The sequence below is a fragment of the Ailuropoda melanoleuca genome, chromosome 15, assembly GCF_002007445.2.
Source record: "Ailuropoda melanoleuca isolate Jingjing chromosome 15, ASM200744v2, whole genome shotgun sequence".
Lineage (NCBI taxonomy): Eukaryota > Metazoa > Chordata > Mammalia > Carnivora > Ursidae > Ailuropoda > Ailuropoda melanoleuca.
In genome coordinates, this window is record NC_048232.1 from 34,432,592 (window position 1) to 34,456,947 (window position 24,356).

Here is a 24,356-nt window from a genome sequence, read left to right on the forward strand (position 1 = left end):
GACAGCCAGCAAGAGAGGGAACACAAGCAGGGGGAGTGGGAGAGGAAGAAGCAGGCTCATACCAGAGGAGCCTGACGTGGGGCTCAATCCCGTAATACCGGGATCACGCCCTGAGCCGAAGGCAGACGCCCAACTGCTGTGCCACCCAGGCGCCCCTCTCTCTTTCTAAAATAAAAAATAAATAAAATCTTTTTTAAAAATTAGAAGGAGGTTAAAATTCTATTTTCTGTACCACCAAGTTCTAGGTGTAAAATCAATTTGGACTTTTACTTACTAATTATGCCTCTAGTATCAAGTGTACATAGATAGCACTTAAGATTTTTCTTTTTTTTTTATATTTTTATTTTTTTTGGATGTAAAGTTCAATGATTCATTAGTTGCATATAACACCCAGTGCACCAAGCAATACGTGTCCTCCTTACTACCCATCACCAGCCTATCCCATTCCCCCACCCCCCTCCCCTATGAAGCCCTCAGTTTGTTTCTCAGAGTCCATAGTCTCTCATGCTTCATTCCCCCTTCTGACTACCCCCCCTTTCTTTATCCCTTTCTTCTCCTACTGATCTTCCTAGTTCTTATGTTCCACAGATGAGAGAAACCGTATGATAATTGTCTTTCTCTGCTTGACTTATTTCACTTAGCATTATCTCCTCCAGTGCCGTTCATGTTGCAGCAAATGTTAAGAAATCGTTCTTTTATTAGCTGAGTAATATTCCATTGTATATATGGACCACAGCTTCTTAACCCAGTCATCTGTTGAAGGGCATCTCGGCTCCTTCCACGATTTAGCTATTGTGGACAATGCTGCTATGAACATTGGGAGCACTTAAGATTTTTCTATTCATTTTTACACCTTGAACAGATCCAATCATGCAATACATGCAAACACAAGATTCTCACCTGTTAATAAAAAGGGTAGCTTGAAAACTGAACAGAAACGATGGTTATGTTCTCACCAGATTTTTTTTTTTAAGATTTTATTTATTTGTTTGAGAGCGAGCGAGTGAGAGAGCATGAGCAGAGGCAGTGGGAGAGGGAGAAGCAGACTCCCCACTGAGCAGGGAGCACAACGTGGGGCTCAATCCCAGGACTCTGGGATCATGACCTGAGCCGAAGGCAGATGCCCAACTGACTGAGCCACCCAGGCACCCCTGTACTCACCAGATTTAAATTAAATTCTGAGTCTGACAGAACTGATTGAGTTTATAATTAGATGAAGATAGTCCAAGATCACGTAGATGGTGAAGGTTTCAAGTACTCAAGAGTGCTTTAAGTAGGGGATCTGACAAAGAGTGTGGCTGGACTGTCAATCTTAAGACTGGTGTCTTGAGGACCATAAGAATGACCAGAACCCAGAGGTACTCTAAATACTCAACAATGTATGTAATGAAGAAATAACATCCTATATCCAAACTGCATTTCCCCATAGCCAGTCTCTTCATATGTCTGAGATCAATTTCAGAAAACCAAAAATTTTAAGACCATACAATGATGCCTACACTACCTAGAGTGTGTGATACAAAATACCAAATAAATCATAATCTGGTTCTTTTATATACAGCTATATCCTAAGTAAAACAGGACTGATGAAATTCTTGTTCAGTGTAAACTACAGACCATTACATAAATAGACCAAATGCTTATGCCTCACCTTTTTTTAGAAGAAAAACAGGCTATGTCTTCTTGTAACTGTGCCATTCAACTTAAACTATGCAAAGATCAGAATCCACTTGTAATAAGATGAAGGGTTTTTTCAATTCTTAAATTCTCTAGTTTCTAAGTGTAAACACTAAATAACATTTTCAAAAGACAAACAGACTGGCTCATTTAAAAGATGGTCCATTCTAAAGCACTTCTCCAGGCATGACATAACATGGTCAGATCAGCTGTTTTCCATCCCTGTTCCACTCACCAGACAATAAGCCAACACTTCCTCTCTCTGTAAATCCAGGCTTTCTTACTGTTGACAATAGACAGTATGGTCAGATATACCTGAATTTGAGTCCTGGTGCTAGTACCACGCTTGGTTATAGTAAGGAACACTACTCTGGGTCTTACATTTTAGACAGATCCACTCTAACCCTCTTCTGGCCTGCCTATCCCTTTAGGGCTAGATGTTCATGGGATTTGGTGGACATATCTACCTGAAGCCCCTGACTCTACCACCCCCAACAATGGTCTGGATCCCAGAGTTCCCTGCCCAAACAGTTTCAAGCCCACTTCCAAGGACTTCAGTGGATCTCCTCTCAAACTCTGTCCTGCCATAGACAATACCCACTGTTGTACACATTCCATGGTCTGAATTGTGATCAAGGGACAGATGAGAGGGTGAGGATGGAGACTAGACTTAGAGGGTAACCCTGCACTATCCCATCCTGTCTCAGAACTTTGAGAAGTCCAAGAATTCTGGCCATCTACATCACCAGGAAAACGTATCTAAGTAGTAAGAGACATTTTTTTCTAACAGTTTTTTTTTTTAATTTTGACTTACAACTTAAATATATAGATACACAGAAATTGTGCTTCCATTCATGCTCTTCCCCTAAAATTGTTAGGAGCAGGCCTACCTAGTCCTATCATATACCAGCTATGTGATCTGATTTGTTTGCTTTTGTTTTCATTTTGTTTTTTTTAATGTGATCTGATTTGTAACCACCTCTGTAAACTTCATTTTACTGACCCATAAAATAATCTCCTTCATAGGATTTTAATGTGATGAAATAATTTTCAAAATAATTTTGCAGGGTGCCTGATGAACAGCAAATCTGAGAGAAACTGAAGCTATTACTATATGCTCTGCCATCACTCTTCTCCCTAGTATGGGCAAAAAAGGGACCAAAAGGGGAAAAAAGCAGGGCCAATTTCAGAAAAAGTACAATAAAACAGCCACTTGTGGGTCTCATTCTAGGGATTTCCATCATTGACTCCACGGAGGTCTGACAGTACCGGTTGTTATTTTTCTTACAACCATTTCTCCCATTAAAATGCAAGCTTTATTTTTTGTAATTATATAGGAAGACGAATGCTAACTAAACTTGATGTGGTAATCACATCAATATATGTATGTAAAGTCACATGTGATACACCTTAAACTTAAACCAAGCTGTACATCAATTACATCTCAATAAAACTGGGGGGGAAAAGGTAAGTTCTATAAGGTCAGGGATTTTTCCTTTTTCTTCACTGCTATGCCCCTTACTCTCAGACAGTTCATGGCACAACAAATAAGTATTTGTTAACAAACCATTAACTAGAGGAGCGCCAGGGTGGCTCCTGTCCGTTAAGGGTCTGACTTCAGCTCAGGTCATGATCTCGGGGTCCTGGGATCAAGCTCCTCGTTGGGCTCTAGGCTCAACAGGGAGTCTGTTTCTCCCTCTCCCTCTGCCCCTTCCCCTGCTCTTGCTCTCTCTCTCTCAAATAAATAAAGTCTTTAAAAAAAAAAAACTTCAAAAAAAATTTAAAATAAACCATTAACCACAAAAAACAAGTACAGAGTGGTTACCTGACACCCCCACATCAATATAATATGTTGGCAAGCCTGGTATATCCGAAAACAATTTATTTACATACGACTACTTTCCTTAGCTGTTTCCTATAATTTCAGAAGTTTCCATAAAAATGAAATTATTGAAAACACTGGAGTATGCCTTTAATATGAAGACATTTCTGCTCTCTTCAACTTTGCTTCCTCACCTGCTTGCAGAGGGATACTAATAATACTCAGTAATTTCATATATAATCTTACCAGAGAGATAATTCAATTAGCTAAATTATACTGAAGCTCTTTCTTGCTTTAAACTTCAAATACGATGGGATCTAGTAGGAAAAAAGTCTAAAAGAATAGTTTAGGAGAAAGGTCCCTTTCTGCATATCTCATGGGTTTTTTTTGTTGTTTTTTTTTTAAAGATTTTATTTATTTATTTGAGAGAGAAAGCATGAGTGGAGGGTGGAAGGGGGCGAGGGAGAGAGACAAGCAAACTCCCAGCTGAGGGCTAAGCCCAATGCAGGGCTCGGGGCTCAATGTGGGGCTCAATCCCAGGACCCTGAGATCATGACCTGAGTCGAAATTAGTCGCTTAACCCACTGAGCCCCTGCATGTCTCATGTTTTTATCCCCAACTCCCTCCAGTCTTGCATGGGTCAATCCTATCAATGCCTAAGAACTCAAAGTAAGTCTACAAACTGTATCTTATACCCCCTCACATTCTCAAAAACATACTGTGTTTTTCAAATTTCCTTAATAAATCCATTTACCTCTCTGATGAACACTCATTTCCAAACTAAAGGTTAGAATACTATAGCAGAAGTAGATAATGTGGAATCAAATCTATTCTGAAACAGAGTAAAATGACCTTGACAACATTATACATGAAACTCTGGGCAGACAAAATGATGACTGGCAAAAAGACAGCTCAAGAGCACACCCTGTATAAATACGAATTAAAAGTGTGTCAACAGGGGGGCGCCTGGGTAGTGCAGTCGTTAAGCGTCTGCCTTCGGCTCAGGGCGTGATCCTGGCATTCTGGGATCGAGCTCCACATCAGGCTCCTCCTGCTTCTTCCTCTCCCACTCCCCCTGCTTGTGTTTCCTCTCTCGCTGGCTGTCTCTCTCTGTCAAATGAATAAATAAAATCTTAAAAAAAAAAAAAAAGTGTATCAACAGGAGGGACATGCTGCAGATGTGCTTTCTGTATCACACAAATCCCTAACTAGCCTGGCTACTTATTCAAAGGCCTATTTGAAGAAAATTGCACCCTCCATATTGGTCTGATTCTGAAACTCAACTACAACATAAGGGATCCCCTTAAAAAAAATAACTACTCTCAGTGACCTCAAAATACTATTAGCAAAATACAAGCATGATATTCCTGAGCACTGGTAAAATAAACTCTCAATAGTCCTAAATTCCATGACTGAATTTAGATGAATTAACTCCTTGAACAAAATTCAAAAGTTTCTTAGAAAACAAAAACAAACAAACAAAAAACCCCACAAAAGGCAACAAGCTCCAATACATTCTATCTATACCAAATTACAAAGCTATAAATGTCTAGAAATGCCTCAAGGTGGGGCACCTGGGTGGCTCAGTTAAGCGTCTGCCTTCAGCTCAGGGCGTGATCCCGGCGTTCTGGGATCGGCCCCGTATCAGGCTCCTCTGCTGGGAGCCTGCCTCTTCCTCTTCCACTCCCCTTGCTGTGTTCCCTCTCTCGCTGGCTGTCTCTCTCTGTCAAATAAATAAATAAAATCTTTAAAAAAAAAAAAAAAAGAAATGCGTCAAGGTGTATAACTACTGAAGATAATTAGCATTCTCAAAATTAAACAACCACTACAATGCTCAAGGGACTAGGGGCACAGAAAAGAGATAAGGGCAATCAAATCCCACCAAAAAGAAAAAGTTCAAATGTGTCTCTCTAATAAATAAAGAAAACAGGATTCTGGAATTAACCAATGTAACTTGCTGGGAAGAAGAAAAATTATCAACCTCACAAGTGTAAAATAAAATATAAAACTTTTTGTTGCTATTATTCACTGGGAAAGGGGATTAATTAGGCTGGAAGCTCAGAATTGTGATGATTTTGTAATAAAGACTGCATGAAAGATCCTTTCATTTGAACCAAAAAGATCTTATTTTAAAAAGAAAATACACTTTAAAAAAAATCTATACTAAATCATCTTATTCTATAAGATCACCACACCAGAGTTGTGCCATATAATTTTACCTCTAATCCTCACTTATCTTTCCCTGACAAAGAATACAACTATGGGGTCTTGGACAAAGAAAACTCAGTATTTCATACAGTTAGTTTTTTGAAATTGAATTCCCAGCTCTGCCACTTACAAGCTGTGTTACTTAATCCCTGGGTGCTTGGGTTTCCCTTATCCGTAAAACAAAGGTAATAGTAACTATCTCATGGGGCTATAAAGATTAAATGAGTTAATATACAGGTAAAATGCTTAGACACGTGGAAAGCATTTAAATAAATGTCAGCTATTATTGTTGTTGTTGTTTAGTCTTCTCTAAACTAATACAAGAAGATAGGGGTCATAATTTTTAAAACTTGGAGGAACTGGGGTGCCTGGGTGGCTCGGTTAAGTGCCCAACTCTTGATTTAGGCTCAGGTCATAAAATCAGGGTTGTGAGACTGAGCCCCACGTTGGGCTCTGTGCTGCACATGGAGCCTATGTGGGATTCTCTCTCTCCTCCCTTTGCCCCACTCCTCTTAAAAAAACTTGGAAGAATACAGAAATAATATTATCTGTTTTATGCTTCCTCTGAAACTGTGGGACCTGCTTACATAGAAGGAATAGACTAACTAAGCAGGCCCAGAGTGACATCAGGTTTTAAGGTCTTCAATACTCATTTTCTCCTTAGAGACAAATATGGTAGCATGCAATCTAAGATTCCTGTGCCAGGGGAATAAGTTCCCTTTCTGAACCTACCAGGAAAAACAATGGTACAGGAAATAAGCAAGTAAATTATAATGTATTACATAAAGTGCTAGCTAGAGCTGCTCACAAGGTTAAGTTGGAATAAAGAGAGCAGGAATGTAGATCATACCAGAAGAAAGCCTTCTAGAAGGAAGGGATGTTTAAACCTTGGGGCGCCTGGGTAGCTCAGCTGGTTAAGCAACTGCCTTCAGCTAAGGGCATGATCCCAGGGTCCTGGGACTGAGCCCAGTGTCAGGCTCCCTGCTCACTGAGGAGCCTGCTTCTCCCTCTCCCTCTCCCTCTGCTGCTCCCCCTGCTTGGGCTCTCCTGCTCTCTCTCTGTCAAATACATACATACATACATACATACATACATAATCTTTTCAAAAATAAAACAAATAAAACTAATCCTCTAGGACAAATAGTATTTAGCCAAAGAGAGAAGTGGAAAAACAGACCTAGATTCCAAATTTGCCAGCTGGATGATCTGAAGAAAAGTTACTCCTCAGTTTCCTTATCCATAAAATGGAATGATCACAACACTTTTTTTAGAAGGTTGTGAAGATTAAATGAGATAATATATATAAAGTACTTAGAACAGTGCCAGGAACACAGTGTGAACCCAACAAACAATTGTATCATTAACACAGACATATGGATCACCTTGATGCTTTCTCAGAACAGCAACTATTGCATAAAGAAAGCTGGAGTACAAGGCACTCACAGAAAAGTGCCTAGAGATTAGAGAAAAGCTAAAAATTAGTGGAAACAGGATCATAAAACATCTTGCATACTAACTAAAGCTATGAGAAACTTGTAAAGGATTTTAAAAAATGAGTTATATCATCATATTTCTATTTTAGAAACATTGCTTTTGCTACAAAGTGGATGGCTTAGAAAGCAGATAAAATAGAGGCAGACACACCAACTAGGAAAAAGATGAGGTAAGAATTCTAACTGTAGAATAAGGGGATTGTGACCCTAGAGGCATGAGGAGGTGGAATCATAAAGACTTAGTGACATATGAGATGTGTATGATGATTGAGAGAGGAGAAGTATAAGAAGATATCCAAGTGACTGGATAGAAAAGCAGCTTCTCAAAGTGTGGCCTGATATGCATGGGAATCTCTAAGACCTTTCTCTGTAAGGTCAAAACCACTTTTATAATTATACTTTATATATATATATATATACACACACACACACACACACACACTTTACATATATATATAAAATAACATTTACATATATATGTTATATATGAAATAATTAGAGAGATAATATATATGAAATGAAATAATATATTATTAATAACGTTATATATTGCATATTGATATATAAATATACAATATTTATATATTACTATATATCACTGTATATAATATACAGTATATATTATATATAATAATATATATTGTATATAATAAATATACAATATTTATATATTACTATATAATATAATATTTATATTACTATATATAATAATATAACATAATAAGCCCTTGTTTGCCCTTTTCACTCTCATGCTCTCACAGTATTTTCCAGAAACTATATAACATGTAATGTCACAACCAGCTGAATGAAAAGGCAGATATCAGAATCTGTATTCTATTAACCCCAACATTAAATTAGATTTGTATATATGAAAAACAATGACACATTTCCCACTAAATTTTATTGTTAACTGTTTTGAAGAATTTTTTTCATTAAAAATTTGCTTCTATGTTAACATGTAATAGATTATCATTTTAAAATTAATGTTTTTAAATATCTCAGTTTTAATTTCCAATACACTAATATTGATAGATATTAGCCACATAAACAAAAGTTCTTTTGAAGGCCTCAATAATTTTTAAGAATGTGAAGAAATTCTGATACCAGAAAGTTTGAGAACACTGGGGTAGATAGTTATACCACTGAAATCAGAAGACTGAGGGAGAAAACAGTCTGGACAGAAAGATGATTAAGTTCCGTTTAAAACATGATAAACGTGGGATTGAGGGGAAGACGGCAGAGTACGAGGATCCTAGGCTACCCTGACCCATGAATACAACTAGAGAACTATTATACCATCCTAAATAACCCAGAAATCGATCTGAAGACTGGCAGAACAAACTCCACAGCTAAAGGTAAAGAAGAGGACACATCGAAGAAGGTAGGAAGTGAGGATATGCGGCTTCAGAGAGAAACAGATTGTGGCTGCTGCACGGAGAGGGAGGCACCATTGTGGAGACAGGCAAGAGACAGACTAACAGAAAGGGGAAAACAAATCCCCATAGCAAATGGCTTGGAAAGTGAGAAGGGCCAAATTTCACGCCTTTTGGCAACCAATGGGGCTTAAAGCCTGGTGTTTTAAAGGCCAGTGTGCTTGGCTTTGACAGAGCTCTGAGGACGTTGGGGCTGCTCTTGGGGGAAAGGCAGGGCAACAGCATGGAAACAGTGACCTGAAGAGTGCCGGGGGCACACAGTGGGGAAGTTACTTGCTCATCTCAGAGCATGTCCCAGAGAAGTAGTATTTATGGAGAATAAAAGAACTGCCCAGTGCCATTTCCCTCCCCCACCCCTCAGCATAAACACAGGGCCACCTGCAAGAACCAGCCCAGCATGGACACTTGCTCCGTAACTTGCTTATGCCAAGCCCCACTCCCTGCACTCTGGTGGAAGCACCTTTCCCAGTCACACTTGGCTCAGTCCCGGCTTGACAGGCCCTCTCCCCCAGAAGACCAGCCCAAACCCCTGCCAACACCTCATCTCCAGGGAGTTTTGTGAGGCCTTGGTTCTGGTGGTGGTGGCAACAAGACTCATTTCACAAGCAGACCAGAACACACCTAGTTAAAACAAGCCACGTTCAGGCAAAGGACCAAACACTGCCCACAACAGGCAAAGAGACCCTCTGTAGACAATTGGCCTGAAGGATAAGATAAAGCAGCCAGGACATGACAGAAAAGTGCACAAAGCACACATTGGAGACATTCTCAGAAGCACCAGGCCCTGGAGAATAGGCAACACTACACTGCAGGGCACTAAAGGACCTCTTCTTCATAAAACCATTGCCCTCTGAGGCGCCTGGGTGGCTTAGTCGTTAAGCGTCTGCCTTCAGCTCAGGGCGTGATCCCAGAGTCCCGGGATCGACCCCCTCTACTGGGAGCCTGCTTCTTCCTCTCCCACTCCCCCTGCCTGTGTTCCCTCTCTCGCTGGCTGTCTCTCTCTGTCAAATAAATAAATAAAATCTTTAAAAAATAAATAAATAAAACCATTGCCCTCAAGAACAGGAAACGTAACTGACTTTGCTAACATATAATAACAGGCACAGAGACAAAATGAGAAGACAGGAATTTCCCCAAAATGAAAGAACGGGACAAAGCCGTGATGGGAGATGTAAACAAAAACAGATATAAGTAACATGCCTAATGGAGAATTTAAAACAATGATCAAAAGGATTCTCACTGGATTTGAGAAAAGAGTGGAGGACATCAGTGAGACCATTAACACAGAGAAAAGGAATAACATAGCAGAGATAAAGGGCTCAATAAATGAAATGAGAAACATGCTGGATGGAATGAACAGCAGGCTGGAAGAAGCAGAGGAACAAATTAATGACTTAGAAGACAGAGTAATGGAAGGTAATCAAGTTGAACAAAAGAGAAAAAAGAATTATGCAAAACGAGAGTAGACGTAGGGAACTCAGTGACTCCATTAAGCATAAAAACATTTGTATTATAGGAGTCCCACAAGAACAAAAGAGAAAAAAAGGGGCCAGAAAATGTATTTGAAGAAATAATAGCTGAAAACTTCCCTAATCTGGGGAAGGAAATGGATATCCAGATCCAGGAGGCAGAGGAAACACCCAACAAAATCAACAAAAGCAGATGCAAACCAGGACATACTGTAATTAAAATGGCAAAATATCAGGGTGCCTGGATGGCTCAGTTGGTACAGCATGCAACTCATGATCTCAGGGTCGTGAGCTTGAGCTCCACACTGGGTGTACAGCTTATTCAAAAAAAAATACAGTAACAAGGCAAAATACAGTGATAAAGAAAAAAATATTAAAAGCAGTAAGACAAAAGAAGACAGTTACACATAAAGGAAACCCCATTAGCAGACAAAAACAAAAGAAGTTCATCACCACTAAACCAGCCTTGTAAGAAATATAAAAGGGGGCTCTTTGAGTGGAAAGGAAAGATCAAAAGTGAAAATATGAAAGTTAGGAAACACAAAAGCAGTAAAAATGAATATTTCTCTAAAAAAAGTTCCTAGTCAAGGAACTGACAAAATAAAAGGATATAAAATATGACACCATATACCTACAATATGGGGAGGAGAGGAGTAAAGAATATATTCAGACTTAAACAACCATCAATTTAACATAGACTGCTATATGCAGTAGATGTTATATGTAAATATAATGGTAACCACAAATCAAAAACCACTCACAAATATGAAAAGAACAGAGAAAGAAATCCAAGTATATCACTGAAGAAAACCAGCAAACCATGAAAGAAAGACAAGAATCAGAAAATCTTCAGAAACAACCAGAAAACAAGTGGTAAGATAAAAATAAATACATACCTATAAGTAATTACTTTGAATGTAAAAGGATTAAACACTCCAGTCAAAAGACATAGAGTGACAAAATGGATTAAAAAAAAAAAAAGAGCCACCTATATGCTGCCCACAAGAGACTCATTTAGATACCTGCAGATTGAAACTGAGGAGATGGAGAAACATTTACCATGCGAATGGATGTCAAAAGAAAGCCAGAATAGCAATACTTATATCGGACAAAAGAGATTTTAAAACAAAGAATGTAACAAGAGACAAAAAACACTAGAGGGGCGCCTGGACAGCTCAGTTGGTTGAGCGGCCAACTCTTGATTTCAGCTCAGGTCATGATCTCAGGGTCTTGAGATGAAGCCCAGCATCAGGCTCCACTCAGCACGGAGTCTGCTTTTGCTTCTCTTTCTCCCTCTCCCTCTGCCCCACCCCTGCTCACATTCTAAATAAATAAATAAATAAATAAATAAATAAAATCTTTTTTTAAAAAAAAGACACTATACAATAATAAAGGGAACAGTTCAACAAGAACATGTCACAATTGTAAATATTTATGCATCCAACACGGAAGCACCCAAATATATAAAATAGTTAATAAGAACATAAAGGAACTAATTGATAATAATACAATAATAGTAGGGGACTTTAACACTCCATGTACATCAATGGACAGATCATCTAAACAGAAAACCAACAAGGAAACAATGGTTTTGAATGACACACTGGACCACATGGTTTTAACAGATATATTCAGAACTTCCATCTCAGAGGCACCTAGCTGGCTCAGTCCGTAAATCATGGGACTATTGATCTTGGGGTTGTGAGTCTGAGCCCCACACTGGGTGTAGAGATTACTTAAGGAAATTTTTAAAAAGTTAAAAAAAAGAAAAAGAACATTCCATCCTAAAACAGCAGAATACACATTCTTTTCAAGTGCACATGGAACACTCTCCAGAACAGATCACATATTACGTCACTAAAAAGCTTCAACAAATTAAAAAAGATCAAAGTCATGCCATGCATCTTTTCTGACCACACTATGAAACCAGAAGTCAACCACAAGAAAAAATATGGAAATACCACAAATACATGGAGATTAAATAACATGCTACTAAACAATGAACAAGTCAACCAAGAAATAAAAGAAGAAATAAAAAAAGTACATGGAAACAAATGAAAACAAAACACAACAGTTCAAAAACCTTGGGATGCAGCAAAAGCAGTTCTAAAAGGGAAGTTTACAGCAATACAGGCCCACCTCAAGAAGTAAAATCTCAAACAACCTAAACTTACACCTGAAAGACCTAGAAGAACAACAAACAAAACCTAAAACCAGCAGAAGGAAGGAAATAATAAAGATCAGAGCAGAAATAAATGACACAGAAACTAGAAAAAAACAGAACAGATAAATGAAATCAGGAGCTGGTTCTCTGAAAAAAAATCAATAAAATTGATAAACCACTAGCCAGACTTACCAAGAAAAAAAGAGAAAGGACCCAAAAAAATAACATCACAAATGAGACGAGAAATAACAACAAACACCACAGAAATACAAACAATTACAAGAGAAAATTATGAAAAACTATATGCCAACAAATTGGAAAACCTAGAAGAAATGGATAAATTCTTAGAAACATATAACCTACCAAACTGAAACAAGAAGAAATATAAAATTTGAACAAATTACCAGTAAAGGAATTGAATCACTAATCAAAAAACTCCCAATAAACAAAAGTCCAGGACCAGATGACTTCACAGGTAAATTCTACCAAACATTTAAAGAAGAGTTATACCTATTCTTCTCAAACTATTCTGAAAAAATAGAAGAGGAAGGAAAACTTCCAAATTCATTCTATGAGGCCAGCATTCCCTAATACCAAAACCAGATAAAAACACCACAAAAAAAGAGAACTACAAAATGCAAAAATCATCAACAAAATACTAGCAATCAAATCCAACAATACATTTAAAAAATTCATTCATCACAATCAAGTGGGATTTATTCCTGGGTTGCAAGGTTGGTTTGATTTTCACAAATCAACGTGATATATCACATCAGTAAGAGAAAGGACAAGAACTATATGATCATTTCAATAGATGCAGAAAAGCATTTGGCAAAGTACAAGAGCCATTCATGATAAAAACCCTCAACCAAGTAGGTTTAGAAGGAATGTACCCCAACACAATATAGACCATATATGAAAAACCGACAGCTAATATCATCCTCAATGGGGAAAAACTGACAGCCTTTTGCCTAAGATCAGGAACAAGACAAGGATGTCTACTCTCCCCACTTTTATTCAACATAGTACCTGAAGTCCTAGCCACAGTAATCAGAAAACAAAAATAAAGCCGTCCAAATTGGTAAGGAAGAAGTAAAACTTTCACTATTTGCAGATAACATGACACACTGTAGAGAAAACCCAAAAGACTCCACCAAAAAACTGCTAGAACTGGTAAATGAATTCAGTTAAGTCAAAGGATACAAAATCAATGTGCAGAAATCTGTTGTATTTCTATATACAAATAATGAAGCAGCAGAAAGAGAAATTAAGAAGATAATTCCATTTACAATTGCACCAAAAATAATGACATCTAGGAATAAACCTAACCCAAAAAGTGGAAGACCTGTACTCCGAAATCTATAAAATGCTGATGAAAGAAATTCAAGACAACACAAAGAAGCTCATGAATTGGAAGAACAAATATTGTTAAAATGTATATACTACCCAAAGTAATCTATACATTTAATCCAATCCCTATCAAAATACCAACAGTATTTGGGGCACCTGGCTGGCTCAGTCAGAAGAGCATGCAACTCTTGATCTTGGGATTGAGTTTGAGCCCCATGTTGGGTGTAGAGATTACTCAAAAATAAAATCTTTAAAAATAATAATAATAAAATGATAAAATAATTTTAAAAAACAAAATAAAACATGGTAAACGTGATGTGCCTGTGGATTGACTAATCAAAGTTCCCAAGAGGCAGTTACACTATTCAGACTAGATATCTATACAACCAAACTGTGATGTAAATTGAAACTTTGGATTTTAAAGGGAGAGTGCATGGTGAGAACAGTGGCAGATTAGCAGCAGAGAAGGCTAAGGACACACCAGTATTTAAAGAATAAAGAAGAGGAAGAGGAGTCCCTATATACAGAGGAAAAGGAAAGTCACAAAAATCTGAAATAAAATTGAAAAATAAAAGAGCATATCACCAGCTATAAGTTAAAAAGAGGAAAGCTGGTCAGGGCGTTGAAGGAAAGCAAAAAACCACCCACTGTTAGTAATGGCAGGGAAAAACAGAATAGATAATGAAATCCAGCATTAACTCCAAAATCTCAATTTAGGCAAGTGTTTCAATCTCTTCTAATACTTTTTTCTTATCGGAGTTACTCATAAGCGATAGAAAGATTTCAGGTTGTACTTTGCCTTTTTTGTTCACCCCTCCAGAGGAAATGCAAGCACGTAAGAAAATGGCCAAAGGGATGTAGAGCAAAAGATCCTGGATGCAATATATAAAGGGGGCTGACTGAAGTAGTGAATCAATGAAGAGGCATTCATTCATCCAACAAATACTCGCTGAGTAACCACTCTGTGCAAGGCATCAGGACAGGAACTGTTAAAAATAGCTTACTAGAGACGTCTGGGTGGCTCAGTCGGTTAAATGTCTATCTTTGGCTCAGATCATGATCCTGAGGTCCTGGGATCGAGTCCCGCGCTGGGCTCCTTGCTCAGCGGGAAGCCTGCTTCTCCCTCTGCCTGTTCTGCCTTGCAGCTCCCTCTGCTTGTGCTGACAAATTTTTAAGAAATCTTTAAAAAAAAATAGCTGACTAATATAACAAACTATGCCCTTGGTTTGTCAGCATAAGTGATAGACTGGAAATAGAAATAAATCTTTTCTGATAAGACTGGCACGAGGAGGAGCCACTCTATCCCAAAGGTGGCTCTAGCAGATTCCCAGAGCTCAAAGTTGCCCAACTACTGAAACGTGTCCTAATTCCAAAACAAAATAACTCCAAAGAAATATTTTCTTCAATGTTTGATAACTATGTGGTCCTGTACAATACTCCATCTCTCTGACTTTTTACATAGATAACTACAGTTTTGAAATATAGAGATAAATCTTTAAGAAATCCTACCATATATTTATCAAATCATCATAAATGCTGATGTAAGCTCTAAAACCAGTAACAAAAGTTAAAGAAGAATTACCTAGAGAGATCCACTTAGGCTGGAAAGGCTGCTTTAACTGGTCAACTCCACCCTTTAAATATAGAAAAATGTGATTTTATAAATACAGCCATTCTTTTGAGAAAAGGACTATATGGATAAGAATAGAGAAAAGGCATATGAAAACCAGAATCTAGCATTACATCCAGAGAACCCTGAACAAGAAAGGATATATTATCACACAAGCTGTCACTAAATCTTTTCACACCATCATCTTGTGCTATGGTAGCTAACCTATTTCTAGCTCTAAGCCTGTATCTGATTGATTTGCAAACTTTTGGAAGTAGCTGGGCTTCAAGAGACACTGAACAACATCAGAAGTATCTTTTTGTCTGAGTTATATTTAGCCTCTATTCCCCCCCCTTTTCTGTTTAAGAACTTGAGAAAGGAAGAAATTATTAGACAGTAGTTACTAACAAAGGGTGTCCCTAATGTTACTGAAAAATTCGGCTGTGGGGGGGGGCAAATTTCATTTTTGACTAACATGGAATAACAGAGATCATATTTACCTTCCTGGCAGAAACAAAGAAAAAAACAGGCAAAATGGGTAAAACCGTGGTTTTTAAGACACTGGACATCAGGCAATAAACAACAGTGATTCCTGAGAGATGAGAAACAAATAAGGTAAGCCCTATGATTACCCAAGCTTAATGCCTAGACACTGCTTCCAAGTAATGTCAAAAAAAAAAAAAAAAAAAAGGTTGGGGGGAGCCCAGAAGAAATCTGCGCAGAGTCTAACATGCTCCCTGAGTGGAGAACAGGGGAGTAAAAGTCTGAGAAAGCAAAGGAGTCTAGAGTTCACAGAAGAGAGTATGCCACTGGGGATAATATTTGCAAACCACGTATCTAACAAAGGAATTGTATCTAGAATATATAAGCAACTCTCAAAAATCAAACAAACGATTAGAAAATGGGCAAAAGAGACATAAGCAGACATGTTCAAAATCATTAGCCATTAGAGAAATGCAAATTAAAAACCGGTGAGATATCTCTACATACCTATCAAAAAGGCTAGAATAAAAAATACTAGGGCGCCTGCGTGGCTCAGTTGGTTAAGCATCTGACTCTTGGTTTTGGGTCAGGTCATGATCTCATGGGTTGCATGGATGTGGGATCAAGCCCTGTATCAGGCTCTGCGCTCAGCGGGGAGTCTGCTTTAAGACTTTCCCTCTGCCCCTCCCCCACACTCTCACGCATGCACGCACACAGCACTTTCCCACTCTCTAAAATAAATAAATAAATAAATAAATAAATAAATAAATAAAAGAATAAAATAAAATAAAAAATATTGACAATACCAAATGTTGACAAGAATGTAGAAAAACTGGATCACTCATACATAGCTGATGGGAATGTAAAATGGTATAGCCACTCTGGAAGACAGTTTGACAGTTTCTTTTAAAAATGAAATATGTAATTACTCTTGGGCATTTATCCCACACAAATAAAAACTTATGCTTACAGAAAAACCTTACCATGAATGTTCATAGCAGCTTTATTCTCAATGGCCAAAAACTGGAACCAACAAAGAAGTCCCTTAACAGGTGAATGCTTAAACAAACTTGGGACAACCATACCACAGATTACCACTCAGCAATGAAAGGATACAAACTATTGACACATGCAATAATTTGGATGGATCTCAAGGGAATTATGTTGAATGGGAGAAAAAGTCAATCTCAATAGGTTATATATGGTATGATTCCATTTAATTCACATTTTGACATAACAATACTTAAGAGCTGGAGAATAGACTCGTAAAGCCAGTGTTATAAGTTCGCGAATGGGGTGGAGGTAGGTGTATGTGGTTATAAAAGGGCAACAGGAAGAATTCTTATGGAAATGGAACTGTTCTGTATTTTGATAGTGGTTGTGGATACACAAATTCACACACAGTGAAATTCCATAGAACTCCCCCCAACAAACACACCCATGTACTGTCAAATCTGAATAGACTCTATAGATTGTAACAATATTAATTTCCTGGTTTTTACATGGTACTACAGTTATACAAGCTGTCACAATTGGGAGAAACTGGGTGAAAGGCACATGCAATGAAATACTGCTGTACATTTTTTTTTGCAGCTTCCTATAAATTATACTTATTTCACAATGAATAGTTAAAATACATGACTGAGAAATGATAGATTATAAAATGAATAAAGAGCAACATTTAAAAAGTTATTATAACTATATTCCATATGTATAAAATCTAAAGGAAAAAGTAAGCATGTTAGGTAGAAGAAGTAAAAAAATCTCTGAAATGGTAGAGATAAAAACACACTATGTACAACTAATAGCAGATTAAAAATTACAACAGAAAAAATCAGGGCAAGAAAATATGAAAACATAGTAATAGAAGTCAGCCAAAATAAAACACAGAAAAAAAAAGACCCATTAAAAATAAAATGAACAAAGCATCCATGAACCGTGTGGGAAAAATTCCAATTGCTTAATATGTGTGTCAGTGGAATTTCCAAAGAAGAAACAGGGGAAAAAATATTTAATGAAATAGTTCCAAGTTTCCAAATTATAATAAAACTATAAATACACAGACCCAAGGAACTGAAAAAACCAAACCAAGACACAGCATTACCAAACTACCTAACACTAATATGACAGTACTACAGAGTAAATTTAAAAGCAGCCAGGAGGAAGGATATATTACATATAAAGGAACAAAGATGAAGACGATAACAGAATTCTCACTGGAAACTAGTCAAGTCAGAAGACAATGGATTCATACCTTAAAAGACTGAAAGAAAAAAACTGTCAACCACAAATTCTATACTCACAGAAAACATCTTTCAAAAATGAAAGCAAAATAAAGACTTTTTCACACATACAAAAGCTAAAAATCATCACCAGCAGACCTGTGCAAGTCCTTCAAGCTGAATAAATATGATAATAGATGGAAATCTGAATCTACACAAAGGAATAAAGAACATCAGAAACAGTTACAATGTGGGTAAATATGAAAATATCTTTTTACTCATTATTCAAATATTTTTTAAAAATTATAAACTAGGGGCACCTGGGTGGCTCAGTCAGTTAAACGTCTGCCTTTGGCTCAGGTCATGATCCCAAGGTCCTGGGATCAAGCCCCATGTGGGGCTCCCTGCTCAGGGGGGAGCCTGCTTCTCCCTCTCCCTCTGCTGCTCCCCCTACTTGTGCTCTCTCTCCTTCTCTCTCTCTCTGTCAAATAAATAAATAAAATCTTTTAAAAAAATTATAAACTATTCGAAGCAATAATTTAAGATATATTGTAATTTTTATATATACAAGTAAATATATGCACGTGTATATATGTGTGTGTATACATGTGTGTTTATGTGTGTATAAAAAAATAAATAAATCTTCAAAATACACACACACACACACACACACACACACACACACGTAAAGTATATACCCAGAATAGGGCAATGGCCAGGAGGGAAGAAAAAGAAGTATACTATTGTAAAGTTCTTATACTATGCATAAAGCAGTATAACACTACCATGAAATGGAATGTATGGCCCATAACTGGAAAAATGGTAATCAACAGAATCTCACTTAGGAATCCCAGACATTGGGACTTAAGTCAGCCAATTTCAGTAAGATCAAAAAAGGAAACTATGACTAAAGAATTAAAGGAAAAGTACAACAATGTTTCAGAAACAGAATATTAATAGAAAGATAGAAAGGAACCAAATAATAATTTTGGAGTTGGAAAGTACAATAACAAAAACGAAAAACATAAGTAGAGGGGTTTGATATAAGATCTGAGCAGGCAGAAGAAAGAATCAACAAACTTGAGGCTAGGTCAATTAAGAATATCCAGTCTGGGGGCGCCTGGGTGGCACAGCGGTTAAGCGTCTGCCTTCGGCTCAGGGCGTGATCCTGGCATTATGGGATCGAGCTCCACATCAGGCTCCTCTGCTGGAAGCCTGCTTCTTCCTCTCCCACTCCCCCTGCTTGTGTTCCCTCTCTCGCTGGCTGTCTCTATCTCTGTCAAATAAATAAATAAAATCTTTAAAAAAAAAAAAAAAGAATATCCAGTCTGGGGGTACTTGGGTGGTGCATTCTGTTGAGCATGACTCTTGGTTCTGGCTCAGATCGTGGTCTCAGGGTCGTGAGATTAAGCCCTACATGGGGCTCAGTGCTCTGCCTGGAATTGCTTGGGATTCTCTCTCCTTCTGCCCCTGACCCCCTCCAAAATAAATAAATCTTTTTTTTTCTAAAGATTTTATTTATTCATGAGAGACAGAGAGAGAAAGAGGCAGAGGGAGAGGGACAAGCAGGCTCCCCACAGAGCAGGGAGCTCAATGTGGGACTTAATCCCAGGACACTGGGATCACAACCTGAGCAGAAGGCAGACGCTTAACCAACTGAGACACCCAGATGCCCCAAAATAAATAAATAAATAAACCTTAAAAAAAACCCAAAGAATATCTAGTCTGCAGGCACGTGGCTGGCTCAGTCGGAAGAGCATGCAACTCTTGATCTTGGGGTTGTGAGTTCCAGCCCCATGTTGGGTGTAGAGATTACCTAAATAAATAAATAAAAACTTTAAAAACAACAAACAAAAAGAATATCCAGTCTGAGGAACAGAAGGAAAAAACAGCTAGGACAGTGAGGCAATAAAAAGAAAGAGAAAAGGCATTTAGTCTGGAATAGAAGTAAAACTTTTTCTATTTGCAGGGGCAGCTGGGTGGCTCAGTCGGTTAGGTGGCCAACACCTGATTTCAGCTCAGGTCATGATCTCGGGGTCCTGGAATCCAGCCCCAAGTTGAGCCCCTTGTTCAGCTTGAGGATTATCTCTTCCTCTCCCTCTGCCCCTCCCCCAACTCGTGTACTTTCTCTCTCTAAAATAAATAAATCTTCAAAACAAAAAAAATTTTTTTCTATTTGCAGATGACATGATCATATTACATATAGAAAATCCTAAGGAATCCACTAAAAACAAATAAACAAGTTCAGCAAGGTTGCAAAATACAAGGTCAACATACAAAAATTGATTATATTTCTATACACAGGTAATGAATATTCCAAATATAAAATTAAGGAGAAAAGTCCATTTACAGTAGTAACAAAAATAATAAAATACTTAGGTACAATTTTAACAAGGAAGTAATAGAATAGGATTAAAAAAGCGTAAGGCTTATATATTAAAAATTACAATCAATCACTGATAGAAATTAAAGAACTTACTATTAAATAAGCGGGAAGATGTCCCATGTTCATGGACTGAAAGATTTAATATTGCTAAGGTGGTAATACTCTCAAAAGTAACCTACAGATTAAGTGCATCCCTAACAAAATCCTAGCTGGCTTTTTTGAAGACATTGACAATCTGATCCTAAAATTCATATGGAAATGCAAGGGATCTAAAATAAACAACATAATTTTTTTTTTTTTAAGTAATCTCAACACCCAACCTGGGGCTCAAACTCACAACTCTGAGATCAAGAGTCACATGCTCTACCAAAACCCAGGCACACCAAACAACATAATCTTGAAAAAGATAAACGAAATTGGAGGACTCACATTTCCTAATTTCAACTTACCACACCAAGTGGCAGTGATCACAACAGTGCTGTAGTGGAATAGAATTGAAAGCCCAGAAATAAGCCTTTACAAAGGTTTATGGTCAACTAATTTTGTTTTTCTTTTTCTTTTTTTTTAATATTTTATTTATTTATTCATGAGAGAGAGAGAGAGCACAAGCAGGGGGAGCGGCAGGCAGAGGGAGAAGCAGGCTCCCAAGGGAGCCCGATGTGGGACTCGATCCCAGGACCCTGGGATCATGACCTGAGCTGAAGGCAGTCGCTTAACAGACTGAGCCACCCAGGCGCCCTATGGTCAACTAATTTTCAAACAAAGAGACCAAGACAATCAAACAGGCCAAGGACAGTCTTTTCAACAAAAGGTGCTGGGACAAGTGGATAGCTAAATATAAAAGGATAAAGTTGGAACTATATCTCACATTATACACAAAAATTAACTCAAAATAGATCACAGACCTAAATGTAAGAGCTAAAACTATAAAACGCAATATAAAACCTGGAATAAATCTTCGTGACCTTGGGTCAGGCAAAACTTTCTTAGACATAATACTAAAAGCATAAGCATCAAAAGAAAAAATAGATCAGCAGACTTTATCGAATTTAAAACTTTTGTCTGTGAACAATACCGTCAAGAAAGTGAAATGACAACTCACAGAATAAGAAAAAATATCCGCAAGTCATGTATCAACTACGGAACTTGTATCCATAATAAAGAACTCTTACAACTCAATTTAAAAAAAAACAAGTTATCCAAAAAAGGCAAAGGACTTAAATATACATTTCTCTAAAAAAACATAAAAATAGCCAATAAGTACATGAAAAGAAGCTCTATTCAACATCATTAGTCATCACGGAAGTGCAAATCAAAATCATAATGATATTGACACCCACAAGGATGGCTAGAATCAAAAGACAGACAGTAAGTTTAGTAAAGACAGACAAATTGGGACCCTCATACATTGCTACTGGGAATGTAAAATTATGTGGCCGCTATGGAAGCAGTATGACAGTTCTACAAAAAGTTAAACAGAGCTGCCATATGATCCAGCAGTTACACTCCTAGATACATACCCCAAAGAAATGAAAACATATATCCACACAAAAACTTATAAATAAATGTTCATAGCAGCATTATTCATAGTACCCAAACAGTGTAAACAATCCAAATGTCTACCAACTGATGAATGGATAAGCTAAATGTGATATATCTACACGACGGAATATTATTCAGTCATAAAAAGGAATAAGAGTATTGATAAATGCTACAACTTGGATGAATCTTGAAAATATTACACTAAAGTAGCCAGACACAAAAGGTTCACATATTGTCTGATTCTTTTTATAAGATACATCCAGAAGAGGCAAATCCATAGAGACAGAAAACAAATTAGTGGGTACCAGGTGATGGGGGAGAAGAGGGAATGGGGAGTGATTATTTAGTGAGTATAGGATGTTTTACACAATGATCAAAAAGTTTTGAAACTAGAGAGAGCTAGTGGTTGCACAACATCATAAATACCCTAAATACCACTGAACTATACACTAAAATTGTTAATTATAAGTTATGTGAATTTCACAATTTTTTTAAAAAAGAAATTAACTTAGAGGGGGAAAAAAGTATATGCCCATACAAAGATTTATACACAAATGTTCATAGCATAACTTTTAACTCCCCAAAACTGGAAACAACCCAAATGTGCATCATCAAAACACAAACGGAGAAACAAATTGTGTTATAGCTATACAAGGGATTGCTACTCAGCAATAAAAATGAAGTACTGATACATGCATCAACATAGATGAATCTCAAAATAATTATGCTTAGTAAAAAAAGCCAAACAAAAAATAAATGTGAGAGTGTATACTTTACAATTCCATTTATATACAATTCAATGCAAACTGTTCTATAGTGACAGAAAGTTGATCAGTGGTTGCCTAGAGAGCACAGAAGTTGAGGGAAGTATCAAAAATGGGGATAAGGAAATTTGCAGAGGTGATATTTTCATTATCTTAACTGTGGTAATAGTTTCAGGAGTCAACAACACATAGGTCAAAACTTAACAAACTGTACACTTTTAATATGTACAGTTTACTGTATGTCAATTATAGCTCAAGATCTATTTTGAAAAAGATGGGGAAAGGGGAAATAGGGCAATGTATTCATGCTGGCCACTCAACAACTGATAAGGGAGTGATAAAAACAGTTTTACTTTACCTTGATGAGTGTACAAACAACACCTGGCAATACAGTACATGGAGAACCACTCACAGTGGCATACAAATTTGAATTTTTATAAATTTACAAATACTTCTATTAACCAACATTATAATTTCAGAGATGCTGAATCTTCATTTTTGACTGGTTTTTGGGTACTGCTAAAAATGTTCTCAGTTCTGGCAAATACTACCGTTAGTATGATCTGTAAATAAACATTTAGACATACCAAGAAAGCTCCTACAAAAAGCCTTAATAAGGTTTCTTAAAGCTAGAACACCTGTGAACAGTATTTCAAGTGTACGAAAACAACACAAAAGATTCCTTTTATCCATACTAATAATCTTTTAAGAATTCCCCCGTTAATATCTATTAACATTTTGTAAGGTAAATATCTATTTACCTTTTGCAGATATTCACTCAAATAAATTTAAACTATTTCAAACTTATTATCTACTTTCTAAAAAGTTAGAAAAGCTTTAAAGTTAAAACTCTAAATTGGATTTTTCTTTACCAAAAAGTATGTCCATTGTTTCAAAGACAAACAAAAAGTATGATGTATTCACTTGTGGGAAAAGTTATGGAAATAAGGGTAAAGTTCAGTCAAAACCACTTTACATTCATGTACTTATGACAGGTGAGGAATGACATCAACTAATCCAAGCCACCATCACCTCTCACTTTGACTACAGCAGTAGTCTTTTTTATTTCTTAATTCAGGTGAATTCAGTCTTGATATACTCTAGTCTCAGTTTCTTCATCTATTAAATGGGTACAATAACACTTCCAAACTCAGGAGGTTGCGTGACAATTAAGTGAGAATACAGGTATAGCACTTAGTTTGTTGCCTAGCACACAGGAAGTGCTCCATAAATATTACCTATTATTACCTGAATAAATGTTCAGCCTCCATGAGTCCAGTGTTGGAATGGCATCACATATAAGAAACAAGTCTAACCTCAAAAAAAAAAAAAAAAAAGTTAAAAGCAATTTAAATCTTAATATATTGAGACATCCAAAGAAAATAAAAATATCCATTTAAAAATCCACAGCAGCTTTTGTTTTTTAAGATTTTATTTATTTATTTGAGAGAGATAGAGAGAGTACACACATAAGCAGGGGTGGAGGAGAAGAAGCAGACTCCCCACTGAACAGGGAGCCCAACTTGGGGATCAGTGAGGACCCGGAGATCATGAACTGAGCTGAAGGCAGACACTTAACCGACTGAGCCACCCAGGCACCCCTCCACAGCAGCTTCTTAATATCTTCTTTCCCAATTCCTTTTGCTCACAACGTTTCTCATAACCCTACACCTGCCCTGAGCCCTCTATATCCATTCTTACTTTTTTTTTAAATCCATTGCTTTAATGCGCAAT

At 37.2% G+C, this 24,356-nt stretch overlaps 1 protein-coding gene across 11 annotated transcripts in view; it reads right to left on the reverse strand.

Annotated features, from left to right (window-relative positions):
* R3HDM2 (R3H domain containing 2) overlaps positions 1 to 24,356 on the reverse strand; it is a 128,535-nt gene that overhangs the window by 91,354 nt on the left and 12,825 nt on the right. For all 11 annotated transcript variants that reach the window (XM_034644062.1, XM_019796203.2, XM_011220764.3 and 8 more), the window contains exon 2: positions 23,871 to 23,938. The gene's annotated coding sequence lies outside the window, so the exon portion shown is untranslated. The remainder of the gene's footprint in view (positions 1 to 23,870; positions 23,939 to 24,356) is intronic.